Below are 7,387 nucleotides of genomic sequence, written 5' to 3' on the forward strand. Positions count from 1 at the left end.
CATAGCTGAGCTGCACGACAACGACCTAACGAACCTTACTCCTCATCTGAAAAGTCTGCAACATAATACGTTGCAGCCCGAAACGGGTCAGCACATGGAATATGCTGGCAATGTAACACAGTAGAGCAAAAACAGAATATATGGCTGGTGGAAAGCTGTATGGTTGTAGTTTTGCGAAAAGCCAATTTTTCCCTACAACAACGGAATAGATTTTTAATTTACTATCATGGTGGTTGAAACATCATTGAGAAGGTACCCCCAACTCAATCCCAATTAAAGTGAATTAACATCCCAAAATTTTTAATTAAGCATGGTGAGATACATGTGATAACCCAAGTACTAGATACTCAAGAATTGTCCGTAACCGAGGACACGGCTAACCATGATTAGATTGTACACTCTGCAGAGGTTTGCGCACTTTTCCCCACAAGACTCGATCGCCTCCGTTGGATTTCTCGCACTGCATGGTGTTTGAGAAACGGATGACCGAGACACAGTCTTTCAGAAACGTTAACTCTCTACTCCGGGTAGACCATACCAAACCTACAAAACCCACTACCTGCTGATCTACCTCTTCAAGAGCTTCACGTAACTTACTCAACTATGCTAGAGCCCATAATAGCTTGTGGCTGCACACGGAAGTTTCTAGCATGAATCATCTCAGTTCCCTTTGAGCCTGGGTGGCAGTCCATAGGAAGATCACACGGGTACCCCAGGATTTCCAAAAAAACAGACAACACTGGGTTCCCCAGGTGCCTCAATCCACCCAGTTGTTTGATTAAGTTGCCACCTTAAGTTGAACCATTAATTAACAATCTCACATCTGTCATGAATTTCACTCAAACCCAAACCACGTCTATGAGCATAGCATAGCAATATGAGCAATACGTAAAAGTAACTCCCAAGGGTTTGAATGTAACAGGGCAATAGGTTCTACCTCAGCAACTACTTCCCAACCCACAAGTTAATGACATCCTAATCATGCAATGTTTGAGGATTGGAACTAATGCATAAAAACTGGGTAATAATGGGATATGGTCAAAGTGTTACTTGCCTTGCTGACGATCCGCAAATCCTAGAGACTCGTAGTAACACGCTTCACATTCCGGGAATTCTATCGCAAGCAAACAATAACATACATAAGTAACAAGCAACGATGCACAAGCAAAACTCAAATAAGAGAGGTTGACCAGAAGTTCAATTTAAGAACTCCGGTACGCAAAAAGAATCAAATCAAACGGAGCAACAAAACTCAAACGGCAAAAGAAAGAAGCTTCGTTTACTAATCTGAAACTAGGTCAAATTTTACAGTAGCAAAACTTGTTTGAGTTGGTTAAACGGAAAGAGGGTTTCAAGACGAAACTCCAGGCACTTGAATCACCTGATTCCGACTAACGAGCGAAAAGATAAACAGAAACTAAGATCGGATCAGAAATCACGATCAGGAAAAGTCGCAGAATAAGTCCGATCAAAGAAAACTGACGAACGGACTAACGAACGGGCGTTCGTTTAGTTGTATCTAACGGCGAAAAAAACCGTTCGTTAGAACGAACGTTCGGACGAACGTCCGCTAACTAGAAGAACCGAGAAAAACCAGCGAATCCAAAAAAATGGTTCTAGGGTTTTCAAAAAAACCGAACGGTAAAAACCGGCGGCAGGGCGGCCTCCGGCGGGAGATCCGGCGAGGCATGGCAGCGGCGGGGCGGCTTGCGGGGCAGCGGCGGGGCGGCTTGCGGGGCGGCGGCGGCGGCAGGCGGCGGCTGCTGCGGCTAGGCGGGGCTTGGCAGCGGTGGTGGTGGTGTTAGGGCGGCGGTATATAAAGGGCAGGGGCGGGGCGGCTTGGAGGAGGGGGCAAGGCACGGCGGCGCTCGCGCGCGCGGGAGGCGGCGGCGTGGCGCGGCTGGGCCTTAGGCCCAGTCGGCGCGGGAATTTTTTTTATAATACCGCCGACCGAAGAAAAATCCTAGAAAAAAATAAATAAAAATCTAAAAAATGCCAAAACAAATTTTCACCGTCTAAATAAAATATTTAGGACGAGTTGAACATTTTCTTGGCCCTAAAATGCAATTTTGAAAATGTGCAATTTTTCTAATGCAAATAAAATCCAAATAAAATCCAATAAATGATTTTAATATTTTTTCCTCCAATATTTCAATTATTTCGGAGAAGTCATATTATCTCCACTCATTTGATTTAATAAGTGGAATATTTTTCAGAGAGAAAAATTTTTAAAATCAAAATCCTCGTTCCATTATTTGATAGAAATCAAATATGAAAACAGGAAAAACCCCAACTCTCTCTGTGGGTCCTTGAGTTGCTTAGGATTTCGAGGATTACGGAACGGAAAAGCAGTAAAACTTGATATGCATGGATGATCTGTGTATAACATTCCAAATTGAAAATTTGGGATGTTACAATAACATTCCAAATTAAAATTTTGGGATGTTACACTTCTCTGAATTCTTTTATGTATGATTGGTTATCTTTTCAAGTCTCTTCGAATTATCAGTTTGATTTGGCCTACTAGATTGATCTTTCTTGCAATGGGAGAAGTGCTTAGCTTTGGGTTCAATCTTGCGGTGTCCTTTCCCAGTGACAGTAGGGGCAGCAAGGCATGTATTGTATTGTTGCCATCGAGGATAACAAGATGGGGTTTTCATCATATTGCATGAGTTTATCCCTCTACATCATGTCATCTTGCTTAAAGCGTTACTCTGTTTTCATTAACTTAATACTCTAGATGCATGCTGGATAGCGTGGAGTAATAGTAGTAGATGCAGGCAGGAGTCGTTCTACTTGTCTCGGGCGTGATGCCTATATACATGATCATACCTAGATATTCTCATAACTATGCTCAATTCTGTCAATTGCTCAACAGTAATTCATTCACCCACCGTAAAATACTTATGCTCTTGAGAGAAGCCACTAGTGAAACCTATGGCCCCCGGGTCTATCTTCATCATATTAATCTTCCAATACTTAGTAATTTCCTTTGCTTTTTACTTTGCTTTGATTTTGCTTTGCATCTTTATCATAAAAATACCAAAAATATTGTCTTATCATATCTATCAGATCTCACTCTCGTAAGTGGCCGTGTAGGGATTGGCAACCCCTTATCGCATTGGTTGCGAGGATTTATTTGTTTTGTGCAGGTGTGAGGGACTCGCGCGTAGCCTCCTACTGGATTGATACCTTGGTTTTCAAAAACTGAGGGAAATACTTACGCTACTTTGCTGCATCATCCCTTCCTCTTTGGGGAAAACCAACGCGGTGCTCAAGAGGTAGCAAGAAGGATTTCTGGCGCCGTTGCCGGGGAGTCTACGCAAAAGTCAACATACCAAGTACCCATCACAACCCTTATCTCCCGCATTATATTATTTGCCATTTGCCTCTCGTTTTCCTTTCCCTCACTTCACCCTTGCCGTTTTATTCGCCCTCTCTCTCTCTATCCTCCCTCTCTTTTTCCTTTTGCCTCTTTTTGCCCACTTGCTTTTTGTTTGCTTGTGTGTTGGATTGCTTGCTTGTCACGATGGCTCAAGATAACACTAAATTGTGTGACTTTACCAATACCAACAAAAATGGTTTTATTAGCACTCCGATTGCTCCTCTTACCGATGCTGAATCTTGTGAAATTAATGTTGCTTGCTGAATCTTGTCATGAAAGATCCATTTTCCGGCCTTCCTAGTGAAGATGCCGCTACCCATCTAAATAGCTTTGTTGATTTGTGTGATATGCAAAAGAAGAAAGATGTGGATAACGATATTATTAAATTTAAGCTATTTCCTTTTTCGCTTAGAGATCGTGCTAAAGCTTGGTTTTCGTCTTTGCCTAAAAACAGTATTGATTCTTGGAATAAATGCAAAGATGCTTTTATCTCTAAGTATTTTCCTCCCGCTAAGACCATCTCCCTTAGAAACGATATTATGAATTTTAAGCAACTTGATCATGAACATGTTGCACAAGCTTGGGAGAGGATGAAATTAATGATACGTAATTGCCCTACTCATGGTTTGAATTTGTGGATGATTATACAAAAAAATTATGCCAGATTGAATTTTGCTTCTAGAAATCTTTTAGATTCGGCCGCGGGAAGCACTTTTATGGAAATCAATTTAGGAGAAGCTACTAAACTCCTAGATAATATTATGGTTAATTATTCTCAATGGCATACTGAAAGATCTACTAATAAAAAGGTGCATGCGATAGAAGAAATTAATATTTTGAGTGGAAAGATGGATGAACTTATGAAATTATTTGCTAGTAAAAGTGTTTCTTCTGATCCTAATGATATGCCCTTGTCTACTTTGATTGAAAATAATAATGAATCTATGGATGTGAATTTTGTTGGTAGGAACAATTTTGGTAACAACGCGTATAGAGGAAATTTTAATCCTAGGCCTTATCCTAGTAATACCTCTAATAATTATGGTAATTCCTACAACAATTCTTATGGAAACTATAATAAGATTCCCTCTGATTTTGAATCTAATATTAAAGAATTTAGTACTTCGCAAAAGAATTTCAATGCTTTGATTGAAGAAAAATTGCTTAAGATTGATGAGTTGGCTAGGAACATTGATAGAATTTCTCTTGATGTTGATTCTTTGAAATTTAGATCTATTCCGCCTAAGCATGATATCAATGAGTCTCGCAAAGCCATGAGAATTTCCATTTATGAGTGCAAAGAAAGAACCGCTAGGATGCGTGCTAAGAAAGATGCCTTTATAAGAGTGTGTTCTTCTAGTTCCTATGAAAATAAAGATGAAGATCTAAAAGTTATTTATGTGTCCCCTAATAAATCTTTGTTTTGTAATATGAATCTTAATAATGATGGGACTGAATATGATCCACCTTTACCTAGAAGGCGTTCCAAGAATTCGGAGTTTTTAGATCTTGATGCTAAAATTGATAAAAGTGGGATCGAAGAAATTAAAACCCTAGATGTTGCTAAACCCACTATTTTGGATTTCAAGAAATTTAATTATGAAAATTTCTCTTTGATTGATTGTATTTTCTTGTTGCAATCCGTACTAAATTCTCCTCACGCTTATAGTCAAAATAAAGCGTTCACTAAACATATCGTTGATGCCTTGATGCAATCTTATGAATAAAAACTTGAATTGGAAGTTTCTATCCCTAGAAAACTTTATGATAAGTGGGAACCAACTATTAAAATTAAGATTAAGGAACATTAGTTCTATGCTTTATGTGATTTGGGTGCTAGTATTTCCACGATTACAAAGACTTTGTGTGATTTGCTAGGTTTCCGTGATTTTGATGATTGCTCTCTAAACTTGCACTTTGCGGATTCCACTATTAAGAAACTTATGGGAAGAATTAATGATGTTCTTATTGTTGCAAATAAGAATTATGTACCCGTAGATTTTATTGTTCTTGACATAGATTGCAATCCTTCATGTCCTATTATTCTTGGTAGACCTTTCCTTAGAATGATTGGTGCAATTATTGATATGAAGGAAGGAAATATTAGATTCCAATTTTCGTTAAGGAAAGGCATGGAACACTTTCCTAGAAAAAAAATTAAATTACCTTATGTATCTATTATGAGAGCCACTTATGGATTGCCTATCAAAGATGGCAATACCTAGATCTATCCTTGCTTTTTATGCCTAGCTAGGGGCATTAAACGATAGCGCTTGTTGGGAGGCAACCTAATTTTATTTTTATTTCTTGCTTTTTGCTCCTATTTATTAATAAATAATTTCTTTAGCCTCTGTTTAGGTTGTGTTTTTTTGTGTTTAATTAGTGTTTGTGCCAAGTAGAACCGTTGGGGAGACTTGGGGAAAGTCTTGATATCTTGCTGTAAAAAATAGAAACTTTAGCGTTCACGAGAACTGCTGCCATTTTTATTTGGAAAATGATATTTAGTTAATTCTTTTTGTAGATGATTAATAGATAAATTAATCACGTACAGCAATTTATTTTAGAATTTTTGTGGTTCCAGATCTTGCGCTAGCTACAGATTACTACAGACTGTTCTGTTTTTGACAGATTCTGTTTTTCGTGTGTTATTTGCTTATTTTGATGAATCTATGGCTAGTAAAATAGTTTATAAACCATAGAGAAGTTGGAATACAGTAGGTTTAACACCAATATAAATAAATAATGAGTTCATTACAGTACCTTGAAGTGGTCTTTTATTTTCTTTCGCTAAGGGAGCTCACGAGATTTTCTATTTTAAGTTTTGTGTTGTGAAGTTTTCAAGTTTTGGGTAAAGATTTGATGGATTATGGAACAAGGAGTGGCAAGAGCCTAAGCTTGGGGATTCCCATTGCACCCCCAAGATAATCTAAGGGCACCTAAAAGCCAAAGCTTGGGGATGCCCCGGAAGGCATCCCCTCTTTTCGTCTACTTCTATCGGTAACTTTATTTGGAGCTATATTTTTATTCACCACATGATATGTGTTTTGCTTGGAGCGTCTTGTATGATTTGAGTCTTTGCTTTTTAGTTTACCATAATCATCCTTGATGTACACACCTTTTGAGAGAGCCATACATGATTTGGAATTTGTTAGAATACTCTACGTGCTTCGCTTATATCATTTGAGTTATATAGTTTTGCTCTAGTACTTCACTTATATCTTTTAGAGAACGGTGGTGGATTTGTTTTATAGAAACTATTGATCTCTCATGCTTCACTTAGATTATTTTGAGAGTCTTAAATATCATGGTAATTTTCTTAAATAATCCTAATATGCTTGGTATTCAAGAATAGTAAAAACTTTCTTATGAGTGTGTTGAATGCTATGAGAAGTTTGATGCTTGATAATTGTTTTGAGATATGAATATGGTGATATTAAAGTTATGCTAGTTGAGTAGTTGTGGATTTGAGAAATACTTGTGTTAAGGTTTGTGATTCCCGTAGCATGCACGTATGGTGAACCGTTATGTGATGAAGTCGGAGCATGATTTATTTTTTGATTGTCTTCCTTATGAGTAGCGGTCGGGGACGAGCGATGGTCTTTTCCTACCAATCTATCCCCCTAGGAGCATACGTGTAATACTTTGCTTTGATAACTTGTAGATTTTTGCAATAAGTATATGAGTTCTTTATGACTAATGTTGAGTCCATGGATTATATGCACTTTTCTTCCTTCCACCATTGCTAGCCTCTCTAATACCATGCACCTTTCACCGGTATCATACACCCACCATATGCCTTCCTCAAAACAGCCACCATACCTACCTATTATGGCATTTCCATAGACATTCCGAGATATATTGCCATGCAACTTTCCACCATTCCGTTTATTATGACACACTCCATCATTGTCATATTGCTTAGCATGATCATGTAGTTGACATCGTATTTGTGGTAAAGCCATCATTCATAATTCTTTCATACATGTCACTCTTGATTCATTG

This window comes from Triticum urartu, chromosome 3A, assembly GCF_056163025.1.
Source record: "Triticum urartu cultivar PI428250 chromosome 3A, HENAU_Tu73, whole genome shotgun sequence".
NCBI classification, from domain to species: Eukaryota; Viridiplantae; Streptophyta; class Magnoliopsida; order Poales; family Poaceae; genus Triticum; species Triticum urartu.